The 21,007-nt window shown below is 32.6% G+C and overlaps 1 protein-coding gene across 2 annotated transcripts in view; it reads left to right on the forward strand.

Annotated features, from left to right (window-relative positions):
• The window catches only part of LOC108732058 (beta-1,4-N-acetylgalactosaminyltransferase bre-4), a 125,004-nt gene that overhangs the window by 28,391 nt on the left and 75,606 nt on the right, over positions 1-21,007 (forward strand). Inside the window, exons 1-3 of one of the 2 annotated variants that reach the window (XM_018462681.1) lie at positions 255-567; positions 2,939-3,197; positions 20,420-20,471. The gene's annotated coding sequence lies outside the window, so the exon portion shown is untranslated. Of the gene's footprint in view, positions 1-254; positions 568-2,938; positions 3,198-20,419; positions 20,472-21,007 lie in introns of those variants that run through there. The other variant, XM_018462682.1, reaches the window with a different exon arrangement.

A 21,007-nucleotide genomic window follows, 5' to 3' on the forward strand; every position in this document is an offset into this window, starting at 1 on the left:
GACCTGCATAAATAAGCTCTTCGTAAATCAGTCCGACGTCTCGCGGCGCAATCTTGTTGTCATCTCCACATTCGCGGTCACAACGGTTCGATTTATATGTATATCGAAGTTCGCGGCCGCGCGCGAACCAATCGGCGCGCGGCGACTCGCGGTCGGCGCTCCGGCGACCAATCACGATCGCGTTCCTTCGTCGGCTCCTAGACGGACCAGCTAGACGAGCCGCGCTGCTCGAGCGCGTCAGTTCGTTTCGTTGTTTCGCGTGGAGAGGAGCGTTTCGCGCGGTTCACGCACTCCGCCGGCTGTTCTCTCCTCCTCGGTGATTCTCACGCGTTTCCCCGAGTTTTGTCGCGCCTCGCAGCTCGGATTTTTCTCATTTTTTCTCACCAAGCGACTCACGCCCCGTTTGGTAGCCAAGACGGATCTCGGATACTCCCGCGTCGCGCGTACATGACGCGATTTGCAAATTGACGCGAATGCGACGCTGGAAGGAGAAAAAAAAGAGTGAAGTGACTCCGCCGAGTAGCGAGAAACGCCACCTTGACATTGATTGCCGGGAAGGAGAGAAGGGTAAGCCAGATGTTTACTGATACTCTAATTTGGAGCTGTGATGTATACGGAGTATTATGTGTAGTATATATCTGTCGCTATCATCCTTATTCCGCATAATCTCATACTATGTATGAATTTGGGACGCAGTGGAGTAACAAAATGTTTAAAACTGAATACGTTACTTTCAGGTTTTTATAAAAAAACAGAACAAATTGTTTCCGTTATTGTGAATACATGTTTCTATCACCCCCCCCGCCCCCTCATTTTACATATATATAATCTCATTATACCACAAAAATTTTAATATGAATTCATTTACAATAGAATCTTTGAATAATGTATGATGAATTCGATCACTGGCATTTCATTAGATGAGCGAACATTAAAGCCTGATTTATATAAAGTAAATGCAGTGGCATAATATAATTAACTTGACAATGAAATAATACATGTATATTCTGTTAACTAATGTGACAATGTCGTTATTGCAGGGTTAATAAAGACACTAATGTTTTTTTTTTTTTTTTTTTTAAGAATAAAACATACTGTATTTCTTTTTAAATATGTTTTTAATGCTTCAAATATGCTTTAAACAGTACTATAAAAAAGCATATTTTAAACATATTAAAAACATCAATTTAGCATGTTTTAAACTGTTTAAAACACGTTTAAAACATGTTTTTTTTACACACTCCGCGTTATTGGGTATTTAATTGTTTAAAATATTTGTAAGCTTTTATATTTGACTAATTTCAAGTATAGTAGCTTTTACTAATCCAGTGTAAGTCCCGAAACACAACAGGTATAATAAGCCTTAAACCTTGAGAAATTGACCTATCAATTATTCGTCTCACATTCGACTGTGATTGATCAATTTCTTAAGTCTTAAGGCTTACTGGGCCAGAATCAGACTACGCATTGAAGATTGAGATTGAAGATTGAAGATTGAAATTTAACCAGTGAGAAAAAAGAAATTTTAGCTCCTTTTATTTTGATTGGTTAAATTTTAATTTTTCAATCTTCAATCTCAGTCTTCACTGCGTAGTCTGTGATACCGACTCTACGTCTATTGTATTTCAGAACTAATGCAAGTGATCGAATTCGCAAATGGGTAATTACACGGCAACGGTCTTACACCGACGATTCGCGATCGTTAAATGCGCAACAACATCTCTCGTGTTCTCCGCTTACAAACACAAACGATCAGACATTTATAATTTCTTAAGGGACATGAATAACCTGCGAACGGATCGTATCGTTCGTAAGAAGGAACACTGAATTGTTGCCGTTGCTTTACATTTAATAAATATCGAGTAAGACAAGAGGTTCCGGTTACGAGATACGACGGAGGGGCGTAGGGGAATCTGTGAATGTAAAACCGGTTGTGTTGAGAAGGTCAGTTACTGCATTGGCGCCACTCTTTTAGCTTTTGTTCATTTTGGTCACAGATACTTTGGAGTTCTTAGGTCACTGTTCTAAATTCTACGACTCCACACGTTCTTGAGACTCGTATAACATCGATCGAGTCCGAACGAGTTTTTGAAATACTGTTGAACGAGAGTTTAAAAACCAGTTTCTTTCTCGTTTTATTCGAATTGATGTAATTATATGTATAAAAGCTTGTATATTCTTATATTAATTACGGATATACGGAGATGAATACGGATATAAGTGAATTTTACATATATACATAAGTTTGAGCAAATTAACAATAATTATTCGACTGAATACGTTAAATGTCGCTATAAATGCAGACAGCAAAAATAAAATTGGCAGAAGCCGCCATTGTCGTGCTATTAAAATTTAATACGCGTAATTTTAATAGCACGACGATGGTGGCTTTTGCCAATTTTATTTTTGTATTCTGTATTTAATGTGACATTTATTCCATCGAATAATAATTATTGTGATACACTGAGAAAAAAAATTGTTAACTTGATTTATTAATAAATATTATAAATTAGTTTAGTTTGTCTTTATTTCTTTCGTAGAAGGATATTATGATTTGAGTCAAGTATATTATACTTTACATTGAGAAAAAAATTATTAACTAAATTCGCTTAGTTCATCTTTTTTAGAAAAGGTATACCTATATTTAAGTAAAATATATTATTCATATATTATATTTGATGTAAATATATACATTCTCGTGCGAAAGAAATAAAGACGAACAAAACTAATTTAGTCGATTTAACAACGTATTTTCCTCAGTGTAAAGATAGGAATGAAAGGCTAACCACGAAAATAAAGTAATGAAAATAAATAATAAAGGAAGTGTTATTTTATTAGAGTAATTTTATTAGATGCATTAAAACAACGTGGGGTGCACGAGACCCCATTGTATGAAAGCTCTCTTATGTGATGGCAAGATGTATGTGTGGTATTCTAGGATCAATAGAGAAAGGAAAAGAAGAGGACGAGTCCACCTAAAGGAGGGCTTCGATGGATCTCGTTTGAAGCCTCGAAGGCCAAGGCTGCCGCTTACGCCAAACTGCGAGGGAGAAAGAGAAAGAGGAAATCGAGTGAGATAGAAATCGGAATAGAGAAGAAAGAGATGAGCTATCTGACACGTGGGCGAACTCCGAAGACTCACAAGCTTGGGCGTCGCTAAAGAGAGAAGGAGATAGACAGGCGAGAAAGAGAGAAAGGTAGGGGATTACGTAAGGCCTCGTGCAAGAACGAGGATTGAAGGAGAACTGCCGCTTTGGAATGCAGCCCGCAGATTTGTAATGATTACATAGCAGTCAGCACGTTCGTAGCGTTCGACCTTTAACCCTTTCGATAAAATTGTCGAATATTCGTATTTTTTAATTAAAAATATTAGGAATCAAAATTTACCTTTTGCACGAATGGTTTCGGAACATATTTTATTGTAATATTTAATTTAATATCTGATTTTTTTTAATCGATTACTATAAATTAAATTTTATTTCATATATATACATATATATTTTTTCCTCTATATTATTTAAATAGTATATATATATATATGCATATATATTTTGTATAATATTTCTGTATGTAACAATGTTTCTGTACAAACTATCTGCTGCTTTAGCAGTAATCGCCGTTAATCCTAATTGAATCTGGTTTTGCCGTGTTGCGCACAAAGCTGCAATGCAGAAAAGGAGAGCAAATTGATAATCTAGGATTAGTTAATATACGGTCAACGCAAACTGGCTTAAATAGACAGTATTAATATTCCATCGATGGTTGGAAAATCCCTAGGAGTGGGACGAGAAACTGAAAACTATAATTAGCGAATACGTATTACTTAAATGGGTCATCAATTAATTAATTGATTTAAATATTGTTTTCTAATTTAAGTTAATTGCACTGTTCACAGATATTCGTAAAATTCTTTGATTCCGTGAACAAATTACTCGAAGCGATTATTATTAAAAAATCATTAAAATTATTTTTAAAAAGCCATCTTATTTTTTTAAATAATTTTCTTAACATTATATTTTATGATTATTTAATACATCCATACATATTTACTATTAAAATGTATATATATATATATTTGCTTTCTCAAAATCTCGTTCACAAAAATTCCTTAATTTTTGCATACTTTTTAATTCAAAAGTATGCTTTCAATATATTCGATCACACACTTCTCTTAGTTTAATCTCTCATATTCATCAATCAAAAATGACCCTCGACCGTCTCATCGTGTATCCGTTAACGCGTACCAAAAATAGGGTACTCTTGAGAGATTTGTTTGCAGAGGAATATGTGCTCATTGCGGCACAGCCGCGTGTTACTTAACGTGCCAGATGTCCGCGTCGCTACACGGTGCCGCATTAGCAATTTCGTAGAATTGTGAGAGGAGGACGCGAAATCCACTTGATATATCTGAAAGCCCGTCGGCCTGCAATTGCGAAGCCGCGGCGACATGACGCGCGAATTATACACCTTTATATTACGGTTCATTTCATATGGCTTTCATATACGATCACGGCGGGAGAGCTAGAGAAAAAGAGAGAGGCAAAAGGAAAGAGAGAGAGAGAGAGAGAGAGAGAGAGAGAGAGAGAGAGAGAGAGAGAGAGAGAGAGAGAGAAAAAAAAGAGAGAGAGAGAGAGAGAGAGAGAGAGAGAGAGAGAGAGTCTAGGTGGACATACAGTCTATATGGAATTTGCACGAGTCTACTCCGTATTTGTTCGCTAGAGAGGGCGGATATTCTCGGAATAATATCACGTTTAATATATCACATTTGTCGTGTCGCATCGTTATCAGTGATTTAAATATCTCTCAGTCAGAAATATTGTAGCGATTGATTATTGTACTTATCGCATTGATAAATCTATTAAGTATCTACGGCTGATATTTATAATCGATTCTCATATTTAAAACTGTCTTCTCATATTTAAGTACAGCCATAAGATGTCACGAATCAATTAGAGGGCCGTTAGCATCTTAAGACGTATATTATTTAAAATAGTCTTGAAATAAGAACAGATTATGAATAGCGGCTTATGATAACCGTGCTTACGTTTCAAATCGTCTTATTGCGTACAGAGGATGTTTACTACCTAGAAAACTTGGAATTTTCAGGAGATTTCTTTTTATCATTGAAAATCAGATATTTCATGGAATTTTATCAGAATTCAGGGAAATTTTTGGAATTTTATTTTTTAATTTAAATTCTATTCAAATTTTTTTGAAAACATTTCTTTGATTATTTTTTCATCATAATGCAAAATGTTGACAATCAGTTAGCAGTATGACATACACATCCGCGTATATTCACGTACATCTTGGTGTAACTTTTATTTATTTAAAAAAATCGAGATGACAATAGAAGAATCACAAAGAAATGTACTACATCGCAAAAAAATTAACGTTACCAAAATGATCACGTTTGAAATAAGTATTCTAAATGATCAAATCTTGGAATCCTATGTATTCTGTATCCGACTTGGACTGGAACATATTTGGCCATTATAACTTGGGTACAAAATGTCTCGAGAACAATACATTTTTGAAACAAAATTTCCCAAGTCCCCAAGTCAGATGCAGAATTCATAGAATCCCAAGATTTGATCATCTAAAATATTTATTTCAAACGTGATCTTTTAACTAGTAATATTAGTTTTTTTGATATCACTTTTACAATGTAGCACTCCCTTGTCAACAGAATAAAATAGCTCACTGATATTTTAGTGCGCCTTGCTTATACTATAGATAGATTACTCTATAGATAGATTATTCTATAGATTTCGCGGCTCCATTGTAGAATATGGTAGATACAGTTATAGGTGTGTATCATCGAACTGTATTTATTGTAAAATCCCTTTCTTTTACTAATTTTTAATATGTACTTTATTTGCGTTGCTTACCCTCCAATTTCACTCCTTTATTTATTTCTAAATTGCATTAAGAAATTCTCTAATAATCTTATATATACCTGGAATTTTGTACAAAAATACCTGAAAAATTCGGGAATTTTTAAGGTATTTTTTGAATTTTTTATACAAAATTTCAATAAACACATTGATAAAAAATTCACGTAAATTGCAACAATTTTCACGTAATGTCTCGCTTAACTCGTCGATTTATTACTTCCACCTCGCGTTTGTCTCTACAGATTTCCCATATCTAATTATTCCCCATGCGAATATCGGGGAAAAATTGAGTAAAATTAATTGCCACCGGGTAGAATATTAAGAATATCTGAAAATATGCATAAATGAAATTCTGATTTATTCTCGTTACAGGCGTGACGTGTATGTGATTTACTCGATGCATCACGCTTGTCTAATTAACAGATAACATTATTATCAAAACAAGAAGTTGATTATTAGAATAAAAGTTGACGGTGTAGTGCTTCCATTGACTTGTCATGTTAGTAGCACGTTTGTCGTGTTTATCTTGATACTCTTCATACTTATCTGATAGTACACTTAAGCTACTTCTTGCAATAAATATTTATAAGCAATATTATCTTGTTTTCTTATTGATAAGGATTCTTTTTTAATAAAGCAAATATAGATACGAAAGAGGTAAGATAAACTAAGTAAAGGAAATCACCTGGTATTTATTCAGTTTTTAATATATTTAATCTATTTCGCTTTCATGAATTTTATAAATTTCTCTTTGAAGTAAATATTGTTAGAATTTTGTTTCGAAATAGGTATCTGTTATTTCGTATCTTTTTAAGTTCTTCTACTTGTAAATTAATAAAAAACATCATAACGTTTTTAATACGGAATTTTTCGCATTGTTATTTACTTTTGATAATTGTTTAATTGAATTGTTTGATTGCTTTAAAATTATTTTGATTTTTAGTTTTCATTTATTCCATTCGTAAATTGAGACAGCGAGGCATTCTGTTGATGTGAAATATATAGGCTTCTGGGTGAGATAAAGTGTTTGTACTTGAAACAGTTAAATAATTATGAACACTGACCTCTTTCTCCTCTAATGAGTCAAAATAATAACGATATACCTATTATATGTCGGTGCTGGTAATCGTTGTGTGTAAATGGACCACAACACAGGCCACTCATCGTGCTTGTCATAAATCGTGTCGCCCCTAACTAACGTCAGCATGGAACTGTCGCACTGTATACACGCCGCGCGATAATTGAACGCATGGCTCGCAAAGTCATCACTTTGCCTGTAAATTATTTTTTATCACACTGCGCGTTGTTTCTCCGGGGATATTACCGAGCGCGCGCTCTCCGATGCTTTTCGAGGTCCGCAAGCTATCCCATAGCGTGCGTTATCGTCCGAAATATACGAGCGTGTTTCGGTAAGCTCGTTGGATCGTGTGCAATGCGTTGGATTTCGGTCGTTTCTTTGTTTATGGTTCACCGAATATCGTGCAAATTTCATTTCAACTCGACGCACCGAAAGCATCACGCGAAGTGATTGTTTTGCGATATTAAAAAATTCTTAATTAAATTGTCGAGGACGGCAGTCAAATTAAATTAGCGTGGAATTTTAAATGAAATCGTTAAACTTCGAGTCCTTCATTGCAGACTACAAAGGGTCTCTCTCGGCGACATTTCTTGAAGTAACATTTAGCATACACTGAAAAAAATTTTAGTCATTTTTGATCCAATGAACGATCGTTAATTAATGTCCGACTTAATGTAATTAATTCATTGATAACTGGATTCATTTATATAATTATATATTCATTTTTGAAATTAATTCTAGTAATAGTTTTATAACCTAAATCATGATGAGAATTCATTGGACCAATTTTCATTATTTTTTCATAATTCAATGAATATTTTATTGTATTTACGTACAGTTACAGTTTTGGTTCAGTGTACTTTCGACTGCCATTGTAAATATATTGTTCACAATTGTGCGTTACGTTTTAATTTTTCCACGATAATAGAGCTTCCGTCATAATATTGAAAGAGTAACCTGAGACGCAATCCTACAAAAACGGCGGAAAGTTTTTATTAGATTAACCGTGTAAAGAACGTATTTTTTGCTTAACAAAAAAAAAAGAGAGAAGAGAGGGATATTTATTCTCATTAATCATTCTTCAGATAGAAAGATTTCCATGAAAAGCAATTATTTTGCAACGAATATTGACGATACAAAAAAAAATGAGGAAATATCAAGTGAATTGCATGGTTGCGATGGGTGATATTTCTTGCTATCATTGTGTGTTACGTGTATAAAAGTCACGCGCTCTCGTTCAAACGATAGCGATTTACGCCTTTCATAGCGCTCGCACAAACCGAGTCACGAAGAACGATCGTCGTTACTATTCAGCCACGCTCTGGTTCCCCATTATATCATGAACATGTCGTGGAAAATATCTTGTGGGCTTTACGTCCATTCATCGACGATGACCAAATTGCGCATTGTGTCGTTTTATTAGCTCGCCCAGATAAATAGATTACACTCTTTACATATGTTATCGTTTCAATGCGACTTTCTACACAACCAATTATAGATATATTTTTATAGATAATATCATACATAATATCATTAATAATATCATTGATAATATCATTGATAATGATTAATATTAAATAATTAATTTTATAGATATATTTTATCATGATTAACATTAACGACTGGAGACAATATCGAAACAATCGGCTTTCTTCCGATTTATCGGAATCTTTTTAATAGTACAATATTATTATACGGACATTTTATTGAAAAATTAATCGAGTGAATAATATTATAAAGAATCAGAAGATCTCTCTCTCTCTCTCTCTCTTTCTTTTAATCATAGTCTCTGTAAAATTCAAGTTTGAATTCGACCTTTCCTTAATCAAATCTGATTGTATGTATTGTGAATTTTGTTAAAGAAGAAATTTTGATATTCAACTGTAAATTGAAGTCCTGTTAAAAAAATAGTTCTGTTAAAAATTCTATATAATGATAAATTGAACAATATCTTGCATACTCATCTTTGGATTTTAATTTATTCTTAATGCTATTCCATTACTAATTAGTTTTATCTGATATTATTTTATCATGATTAACTTTTAACGTTAATCGCAATTTTGTACATTTATACATAGCATAAAATATTCTTGCATATTATTAATTTATTAGTGTCTAAATTCTTAGAGAAAATAGGAAAGATCTAAATTTAGATTTCTTACTTTTTAAATTTGCTTTTTGCAACCAAATCTGATTTAACTCTCGGTCACACAACTTGAAATACATTGTCTCCGTACCGAGCGAGCCGCAGAATGGCACGAGTTTGAGTTTCGGAATGGCACGATCACGATCGTTATTCCGCATACGGGTTTGCTTTATCACGGCTCGCTTACGATGGCAGGCGCGCGTTTAATCGCATCCGCCGGCCTCACGGATCGCGGATTGTTATCGGGCCAATTACGACCCGTCGACGGTCGCTTTAAATTGACGACGACGATGAAGACGACGTTTGGCATTTGTGGTAGCGGCACCTGCTCTACTGCTTCGCACTTATATGACCGCATTGTTTACGTACGCTTCCACGTCAATGGCATGCATATCGCACGACATAAATTGGTCAACACAGGAAATACATTAATATATCTTTGACGTGTGGTGGTTTCGATATGATTTAATTACGCATATAATAACTGATAATGAAAATAATGAGTCACACACAAATAAAAAATTTACGATCACACACAATTTTGATCACATTGAATCTCTCTGTTACAGAAAAATTAATTTAAATCTTTTATCATCGCGTCTGCAATTCAGAGAAATTCTAATTTTAATATAGTTTGAATAACAAACACCTCGCTTTACTGTTATGAAATAAATATTAAATTAGACTCTCTTTTCTTCATCCTTATTCATTATTCGGTCTTTGCAATGAATAAGCGTTTCCCTTGTCTTTCCGGCGCGTTGATTAAGTGAAAAGGGAGAACCATATTGAAAATAAAGCTCGTATTTCAGTCGTTGGAGTACGTCCCGTGGTTAAAATATGCCTGAACTTTCCAGCCGACACGATGATAAGCCACCACGTACACTTTACATTCCACGTACTCTTTATTTACGTGCTCTATGTGTCCTTAGAGAGTTTGTAGACGGGAATAAATAACCAACTCGCCTATTTATTACGCGGTCTTATAATTGCCGTCTATTTTATACGAGTTCTCGAGGGACACGTCGCCTTAGAATCTTTTAAAGATGAATAGATAAAATACTATTGATTGTATTAATTTGACTATTAAATTATTAATTCCCTCTAAGATCTCGAGCTTTCGTACTTAGTCTTAATTACTTAGCAAACTCTCAGTTACTTAGCAAACTTTTTGGAAAAAGAATTATATTTCATAAATTATTTTTAAAATATATTACTATATTATAGTTTGTAAATATACTTTATATATATATATAAATAATTTCTTTTGGAGATTTATGTTTAATTTAGAATTTTTTATTGGTTAGAATTTTTTATTTCTAATTCCAAATTATATCCATTGCATTAGACATCTAAATCAGAATTTCTAATAATTCTAATGTCTATAATTCAAAATTTATGTCGTATAACTTTCAATGTCTCTCTGATATACCACAGTTTCTCGTCTTGGAACATATATCTTACAACTGCTGAATTAATAACATCGTTGGTAAGCAACCAACTGATCGAGTTATCGAAGAGAAACATCGCACAGACAAAAATAATTCTATATTAGTGTCAAAATTTGAAAATTTATTGATTACGTAAAACAGATGTTATTGCTGGCGTGATGATTTATTTGTAGAATGATTAATTTTTGGTACGTGTAGACTGGCAGTGAGTCACTTATGATTAGTAATATGCAGCGATATGAGTCTTTATCGAGAGTTCATTTAGCATACATATCTTAATATGGCACGTATACTTTTAAGGGAACGTAGCAAGAAGAGTGAGTATACCTTCTTATAATTCATGCTGTATAAATATGCACGACGTACTACTTCTGACTATGAATGTTACACGAATAACTTGGAAGAAACGTATATAAAAAAATATCAAAAATGATACTCGTCAAGTGGCACAGCAAACGTTAATTACATTTGGTATATACAGGGTGTCTGGAAATTTGCGCATCAGAATATCATAGCAAGATAGAGCGGACTTAACTGAGTCGAAAAGTCCTGTATCATTTTGCCATTTTCGCAATAGTTAATGAGATATAAATTTATACTAAAAATCACTGAATATTGGTCTTCAATAATTTTTTATTCAAATACTATCAACTTTACAGAAAAACTACAAGAGACAAAAATTGTTTATTTTCTTCTCACAGAACCCTAAGAATTTTTTCAGAATTTTTTATCATCTTTTTAGTACTGCATTTTCTTATTTTTACCGACATGAGAAAATACGGAATATCAAAAAATTCTGAAAAAATTCTCAGAACTTTATGAGAAGAAAATAAACAATTTTTGTCTCTCGCTGTTTTTCTGTAAAGTTGATAATATTTAAGTAAAAAATTATTGAAAACTAATATTGAGCAATTTTTGGTAATTAATATTTCATTAACTATTACGAAAATTGCAAAATGATCTGATGAAAACTTTTTGACTCAGTTTAGTCCGTTCTATCTTGCTATGATATTCTGATGAGTTAATTTCCGGACACCCTGTAGAAATCCCAGATGAAATCTTCAGAAATCCGGATGTCAATTTTAATAATACATTTTTCGTGGAATATATAATGAATAGTATAAAAAATTAGGATAAAAACAATAAACTGATAAATATGTACAATAATTTTTAAATTATAATAGAGAAATATCATGCCAGAAAATTGTCCTGTGATGTTCAAGATTAATATTTTGTAATTTCCATTGATATAAATAGATGTACAAAAGAAAAATTGACATGGTCCTATTAATTCCATGCTTGTTGTGATTTTTGAAAACATTTTTAGACATAACCCACTTTTGCTGTATTTTTCATTTTACGTGAAAAGAGAGCAAGTCTCTAACAGTAAATGTAGCAAAAAGATTAGCACGGGCAGAGAAAAAGTCGGATCTCTGTATGTTTTTTGTGTGGAAGATTTGAATTCATATAGCTCTGACAAACGCTGTCAAATGTACGATAACAAAATATAAAGAATGATTATATAAGTAATTGTCGAAAATATTTATGACGTGTGATAAATTTTATATATTTCCATATGGAATATAAAACTATGTTTATAGGGAGATTTTTGTAAAAATAATTTAATCCATTGTATTTTTTTTATTGATAAATAAAAAATGATGTAAATAATATATCGAATAGATTATGGAAGTTTTATTATATTATTGAAGAGAAATTAACTGCAAAATTATCATAGATATTTTTTTGGAACTATTATTTATATCTTACTTTAATATTAGTATATTAATATTATAAAAATAATTGATTTTTTTTTAATTATAGGAAGTTTATTTTTGACTTTTATTTAAATAAAATATATATATAATATATATAAATATAAAGAAATATAAATATTTACGTACATAAACATTTTTCAAATGTTTTGAAACGTGTGTGTAATTTTTTATTTTTATTTCGACATCTCTTTTTTATTATATGTTTTCTATACTTGAACTATAATATCTATATTATTTTAAATAGCGATTTGCTGTATCGTTTAATTGCGTTTTGATCAAAGAAACCTTGCAATGTTGTGCAACGGTTTCTAAAATGTATGTCGATCGATATCGTTCATTAATCGTGCGTATACATTCGTGATTATCTGCTAACATCGTGGCATTTGATATTTTTACGAGTTATTGTGAATTCCTCCACGCCGGTACTGTTTTAATTTTTACAGGAACGCATCGCGGCCGAAAATGCACGTATAGCAATTCTCGGAAGAGAACATACGCGTTTGGGTTTAAAACCTGTTAAAAACCGAATATTCGTGGCGCGCGCAATTGCAAAACTCGTTAAATACAAAAATAATAAAAAACACGTTTGCGACGGTTCTATATTCGCGTTCAAACATTTGCCGTTCAAGTTTGAATTATTTAAACGTAGAATACTTTGTACCATACACATTTTTCGTCATTGACGCAAAGCGTGTAGTATTGCAAAATTTGTTAAACGCATCAATACTTTGACGCAAATATTCCACATGAATCCGTTTTCCTGCTAATATATTTCTACCCAAGTTTGAAAAAGTGCCACATCACTTTTCCAAAAAAATAAATGCTTTACCAAATAGAAAAATTTGTTTACTGTTAATAAAAGACTTACTTTTAATTTTTAATTACGGATTTATCGTAATCTATTAAAATGAAATGTTTTGTGATTAATTAGGAATTGTAATAATGAACGAAAAAAGTATCTTTTGAATTTATCCTACACTTGCAAAAACAATTAAAGACTTAGATAAGCAAAGGTTGTTTCATGTTTTATATTTTGTCAGAAATTTAACAGGATAATCTCAATGTCTTGCATCTTATATAATATAATACAATCGATATTTGTCTTTAAAAAAAACTCGTCTATAAATAACTTAGTTTTTTCCCGTTTTCCTCATAGTCGTTTATTTAAGTAGCTTTAATAATTTTGCAGTCGCACGTCTCATTTATTTATTTAGAAGATATAGTCTCGTAAAACTCAACAGAATAATAGTAAAATATTTTTTATTGCTACCGTTGTGTAATATTTTTATATTGTTATTGAATATTTCTTGTGCCTTCTAAAGAGACGAGACTTTTGAAATAACGTCCATGCATGTATGTATAATATTTAAATTGATTCAATCGTATCTCTGCGCGCTTGTGGCGAGTATTGTACTCTACTTGGTAACGTGTACGTCGTATCGCGTTGATTCGATAATTCAGATTCTCGGGACGAGATATACGCAAGTCTGTGTTGTGCAAGGCGGGCACGAACATGGATTGCGCAACGTGAGTGAAGCTGACACGTGCCGAGGTGGACAAGTTGGAGAATCGATTTGAGTTTAATTTCGCGTTGTGCGAGCACTAGTTTACAAGGAAACTGGATGCGACGTCATCATACGTATCGTCGTTGCAATGCGTTCGTCGCGGTCAGTCAGCTGCGCGCAACGTAAATATACTTTGTTTATATATACATACTTGCCGCATCCGGCTATACTTAATGAGTGCAAATTGCATTTTTTATATGGCGCGCAATAATTTTGCAATAATTCCTTCGATTAATTCGAAAAGTGCAATTAAACGGTTTTTTTTGCGTATGCAACGTATGAACGTTTTTTTATATTTTAATTGCTGGGACAGATAATATTGCAAATTTCGAGGAGTCACGACACACACACACACACGCGCGCGCGCGCGCGCGCGCTAATTTACACTGAAATATATAAAAATATTTTATGTATATTGAATTAAGCGTGCATTATATGTATATAAAATACCTGTTTAGATCTTTAGATGATTTTCGAGGATACGAAATGTACAATTGAAAAGTTTTACATTGATATTTTTAAAATTGATATATCAGCTGTGTATTTTTATATATTATCTTTATATGATTTAAACAAGAAGTTTAAAAGCAGAGAGAATTAATGCAAAATACATTATTTTTATGTATACAATTTTGTATTCTAATGTCCAGGATTTTTAAATATATAAAGATAATTCTTATTAGAGGATCAAACGATTCTTGGTGTTAATGAGACAACACTTTTAGGACTATGAACACAATGTTTGCTATTAATATTAAGTGGATTTTGTTATCTGGACTCTGTCGTAGACATTGTAAACGCACACGCGATCCGTACGTTTACGAAATAGCTCCGTCCGCCACTATCATAATACAGTGTATTTTTAAAAAGACGTTATTTACAATGCGCGATATACTCGGACGATTTCGTGCCGTCTGTCACCGTGTCGCGTTTACCAGCACGTAACGCGATAATTCGCGTTGTTAAGTTCGTCCGTAATCGCCATTAAATAGCTACAAATAGTCGCGTCGTATATTATGAAAGTCCACCAGATACTTATCTGTTCTATTGCACACGAGTAAAGTAGTACAATGTATGTAGGCAGGTGTATCGAATAAAGTTCAGTTTTTTTCGTCACAGAAGCTTGCGAGGCAAAAGTTATATATATTTTATATTTTTTTAAATTTAGAATCATTCTCACATGTAGAGTAAATTGGATAAATAAATGTGGATTTTAATTCAATTTAAATATTATAAAAGTACACACAGAAAGAACAATTTTGTTGAAGTTTGTATTGTAATTTAGATAGATACAGATCTGAAAAAATTTTTGTTGGACCGTTAAAATTATGTAGAAAACTTAAGCACGATGAACAATGTTGTCAAAAGTTTTGACATTCGAACAACCAACTGAGCGTTCTACATAACTATTTTGATATTCCAACAAAATTATTTTTAGATCTGTATCTATCTAAACTTTTAGATACTTCAGTAAAATCGTTCTTTCCGTATAAGAGTTGCATATTCGCACCCTGTTAGCTTTGAGACACTCTGTATAAGCGAAATCATTGATGCACGATGCCCGTGTTGTTACGAAGCTAACTTTTACTTTACAACTTGCGGAGATGACGTACGATTGTTCAGCTGCATGTAAATGTCAGCCAATGCTACCATCTGACAGATCGCTGCTTCGCGATGCAGTTATCTCTTCTATCGCTTCTTCGTTTTGTTATCCACGGAGAATATACAGAGTGATTCTGACATTAAATTATCTCTTGAATCAATCTTGACTCGAGATTTGGTATACTATTTTTTGATAATTTGTTAATTTCAAATATTAATTACTTGACGTTAATCAATATTTTAGTAACCAAATGCCATAAAGTATAATTCTATTTAAATAAAGCTTATTTAATTTTATTAAGTGTTTGCACTGTGATTTATTTTATTTATACTATTTTCCGATAATCTATTAATTCTAAATATTAATTATTTGGCATTAATCGATATTTTAGTAACTAAATATGATATAAAATATAATTTTGTTTAAATAAAGTTCACATTTAATTTTATTAACTATTTGTCTGCATTCTGTTTTAATCTTACTCGAGTATTTTAAATATTATGGATTTCTCGGCAGTTTTATTAAAAAAAAGTTTATCTTTGGATTGATTAGAGAAGTCTTAAGAAGACTTCGTGAGTATAAAGATTTTGCACACCCTGTGTTACCGATTGGTTTTGGGGGTCAATCGATTCGCGACTTGGAACCGGTCCAACCTTCGTGACACGGTGGAAGCCGTTCTTCTATATAACCGATGCCTCTCGCGGGTTTTCGCGTTCCATCGAGCGAACGACGGAAGCTGCGGATAAAGCGGATGAAAACTCGATTTCGTTGAGTCGTACGTTCCCAAGGACGATCCCTGATATACATGGTATTTCAAAGACGAATCGAATAAAGTAGATACTGTTTAAAATAATGATATGAAGAATTGTATATAAAAAATAACAAGTAGGGGAGACCGGGATCAGTAAACTATAGGGATAAGTAGAATATAAGTCAAATGTATGTAGTAACTGGTGTAGAATTCATTTTTTCGATAAGTCTCTTAATTTTGTCTGTAAAAATTCGAAACTGAAAAATTAGTCCACTATACAGCCCTAGTCTCCCCTATATAAGTATATGTATAAATATCAAATTGCTAAGCAATTTTTTAATGTATAAGATCAAAATATTATATATGGTATCGGTTAAGATTATATATATAACGTAATATAAGTATTTTCATACGTTAAATATTGCGATGCTGAATATATAATATCGTTAAATATCTTTGATTAAATATCTTTGGTTTTGTTTATAAAAAATGAATCCATCTGAAACTCGATCAATCCATAGATTAATAGATAATATGAAAATGGAAATTCTTCAGAAAATTCTTATATTTCACGCTACATATATTTCCGATCGCAGTGGTGTACATATGAAATATTTCTGAAAGGCAGTTCGCGTTTCTCGTATTATTACCTCAAAGAATGAGGTTTCAGAGCGGTTTGAAACGTGTAACGGAGATCGTCTCTCGTTTAGATAGTCTCTACTCCTTTTCCTTTACTCTAAAAGAGAGAAAGGGCGGAGGAAGGAGGGGAAGAAAGTTCGAAGATCGTAGATTTCGCTTTTGGCTTGATTACGCGATAAAACACGTCGTGAACGAAGGGAATATCTTCTCGACATTCAGACTCAAGCACCATGAATAAAACGTGTCGGTACGACTTCTCGAATCGAATTTCCTGTCCAAGATTCGTTTGTTTATCACGTACTGTCCCATCGTTGGTTCATCCATTAAAATAGAGTCGCAATAAAAAGATATATTCGTTTCCTCATTCACCTTCTCTTTTCCTATTCGCACAATATCGCCAAATCGAAATAGCTCGTAAATCGCTGATTGGAAGAATAAAAATATCAAAAGTAAAAGGCGAATTTACTGGTTGAAAAAATGATATATGTATACATATACATATATGTGTATCGTGAGCTAGAAGCTTCTTATCTGAAACCTCATTATTACCTTCTTGTTTGAATTTTCAAATCTCTCTAATTATTTTATTTTCTGTAATCATTAAGAATTTGACTGCAACTATTAAATAATTGATAAGTCTTGTTGAGAAAAAATTCAAGAAAAATCTATAGAATTTGATTCTTTTTTTCTATTCTTAAATTTTCTCATAAATTTGCTACTGAAGTTGCATTAAGCCTGGAGGATCTAATATGGCGTTCTATTTCTCGCTCTTTTGTTAAAAACGGGATTTTGGGGAAACGCTTTGAATTGGACTTTTGTTCGATAATGTACCGTCGCCGAAAATCGAGTCGGTTTTGACTCGATACTCCCGCATTGGTTGTCTGTGATGCCCGACGTTTAATTGAATCTGCCTGCGACAAGAGACGCGATCGCATCGTCCAATAGGATGCGTTCATGTTTCGCAAGAGAATCGCATTAGTCCAGGTTTTGGGTGTATGTACTCGAGAAGCGGGATAGCTCCTTTTTAAAGCGAAATTGAATCTCGTATTTCAGTTACTTATTTTTCAACGGCCGATCTTGCGATATTAAATATGCAGAAATAAATTTAAATCTCTGTAAATTTTTCAATTAAATATTTAAGATTTAGAATTTCGCATTTTCATGAAAGTAGCACTGAAACTTCAAGTTTTTTTTTTCATTGTGCGTGTCCTCTTTTTCGTAAAAAAAAAGAGTGATAGGAAACTCCGCCAGTATATCATGAAAAATTTTAATATCAGCTGTACGTTAAGAACTTATGTATTCAGCTCATGTCAAAGCTCGAATATTCGTATTTTTTCAACTTTAAAAATTTATTGGAGATACGTGGGAGGTTTCATACAATCTATCAAAAGCAGGAGGTAAAGGCCATTTGTTTGGCAAATAAATTTTGTTGACTCTATGAATGGATCTGTGCAACTCGTATTCGTCGTACTCCGGGGATTTACCATATGTTTATCTTTTTCTGTTCAAAATAAAAGTCATCGTGTAGGTTGCCGAGAAAAAAAAATATTAATACGCCTGCACTATCATTACGATTCTTACGGTCGGTTTCTTTTTACGTGCACTTCCGTTGCACTTTAATATCCAATCATTATCGTATTGCTTGCATTATTATTTTAGATTAATTAAAAAACGCTGAGAAATAGGAATTATAATTTCAATTTAAATTACAAAAAAATTTTTTATACATCTGAAAGAAATTAAAAAACTTCTGTATACATCTGAATGTGAGATTTAGCTGAATTTTTTCTTTTTATGAAATAATTCTACGGAATGTACAATTTCCATGAATTCTCTCTCTCATCATTTCAACATCACGTTTCAGTTCGTCATTCCAAGCCATTTTATATCGCGAATCTTGAACTCGGCGTACTTTATTAAAATCTTTTCCTCCTACACGCACATAAGCGTATTTCGCTGTATTACGTGGCGTTATTTCGTGCTAGTCATGCCATGCGAAAGTGGCATAATAATACGACGATAGCGCGCATTTATAACTGCTATTTATTTGCAATTTTTCCCGTCGATGGGGAAAACCCCTTGTCCTTCGAACATTGCTCGTTGTATTATTCTAACGATTTCGCATTCTAATCACAAGAATCAATGATGAAACAGTGTAAAAGAAAAGAATGTCTCTCAATTAGATAATAATGCAATTTAACGATCGAGTCATAATTTGAAAAATAAATTGAACGTTGTTCATTCCTTCTCATTAGAAGAAAAAAATTGCTATTTTTTGTATTTCAATCTTTAAGGAGATCCTAAAGACTAGTCATTGAGAATAACACTTACACAGACGATTTACGTCATTGACACATCACTATATCAATATCTCACTCACGCACGCCATACATACATTTTCGTATAACAATTATGTTTTAATTAGACGTCTAAGTCCAATTTTAAGAACTTCTCACTGTTTCTTCATGCAAACTACTAGTCCGTGGACTACTATTTTATAAGTACAGATTGCACAACTTTTATATGGAGCAAATGTTGCCACGACGTTAACAGCTCTGGAGCGCCATATTGGACTAAGAAATTATAAAGAAGATCTCATTTTCGAAATTTTTTGTCGTTCTCAGCATAGACTCCATCTCACAGACACGTATTAATGCGTATACTTTAATCCTGGAAAAGGATTTTCAAATCAGTAAAAGAGGAAAAAAGTAACTTTTTTTTTTAGAGATTCGAAAATCCTCTTCCAGGATTAAAGTATATGCATTAATACGTGTTTGTGAGGTGGAGTTTATGCCGAGAACGGCCAAAAATTTATATATTTTTTGCCATTACTTTGTGTGACATGGCGTCTCAGACTGTCAAGTTGTGATAACATTTGTTTGGTACGAAAGTTTGCGACCCGTACTTACGAAATAATACACAAACACATAGTTTGCACGAACAAATAACGTCGAGTTCTTAGAATCAGACTTAAACGCTTTATCGCGACGAATTTATTATACGAAAATTGACACGAATGTGCGACTGAATGTATCATAGGTTGCGTGAGATATTGGTGTGTAGTATATAAAGATATGTCGATGCGCTGGAAAAACAGTGACATGTAGGAACTTTGTCGGAGTTGGAGCTTCGCTTTAGGATTCCCTTAAGATATAAATAATAAACATTTTAAAATAACTCAGGAGGAGATAAAAATATCTTGATAAAATAATGAAAAGATGAACAATTAACGACAGTGAAAATAATCGCTTTTGCGATTTTTGAAAACTGTTAACTCTATATTATGGAACTTATATATATCGATATTCAGCGATAAATTTAGGTTATTTATCGATGTATTGTAAAATGTTAATTAGTTGAATAATATAAGTATGTGATTTTAAGCATTTTTGGTATCACTTTCGTAGAAACGTGACTTTTGATATAATATCATAAACAAAGTTGTTTTATATTTACATGTTTATCTTTTTCATGATTTGAATTTTATTAATTTTGTGTTCCTTTTTTGTTTTAGATAAAAAGAAGATTAGATCTAAAACACGTGAACGTTTTGCTTCCTTCTTAAAGTGAGTACAATTTCTTCATATTATTTTTACTAAACTTTTACTAAGATTTTTTCATATAAATTTGAGTAAAAATTGGGAAACGTATCAAATATTTTTTTTTTAATTAAAATAAATTGCAATTAAACGTTACATACTTTTAGAATTGTTTAAAGTACTTGCAAGGAAAAATATATTTATGTCAAAAGTTTAAGAAAGAAGTGAACATATCAGTAAAAGTTTACGTAACACAGTAAAATTGATAATTATGAATGAAACATTTGGCAAAATTTTAGTTTTCTTTGAAAGTTCATTGAGTTTTCTTGTATCGAATATTGAATATTGCCAGTCAAGCATCTAGGATTTAGATGCTCGTTTTCCATATAATCTTTTCTGTGTTACGCTCATATCCATCAGCGAGCATATCTCGGATCGCGAAAGGAACTCGTCTCGTCGCCAGGAAACGACGATTGATACGATGAAATCCTCAATAAGAATCCAATCTTTGAAATGGCACGGCAAAGTTCGTACGGTCGCGACGAGTGCTTTCTTAATACCTG

Source organism: Mycetomoellerius zeteki, unplaced genomic scaffold (assembly GCF_001594055.1).
Source record: "Mycetomoellerius zeteki isolate Tzet28-1 unplaced genomic scaffold, Tzet1.0 scaffold145, whole genome shotgun sequence".
In the NCBI taxonomy this organism is placed as follows: Eukaryota; Metazoa; Arthropoda; class Insecta; order Hymenoptera; family Formicidae; genus Mycetomoellerius; species Mycetomoellerius zeteki.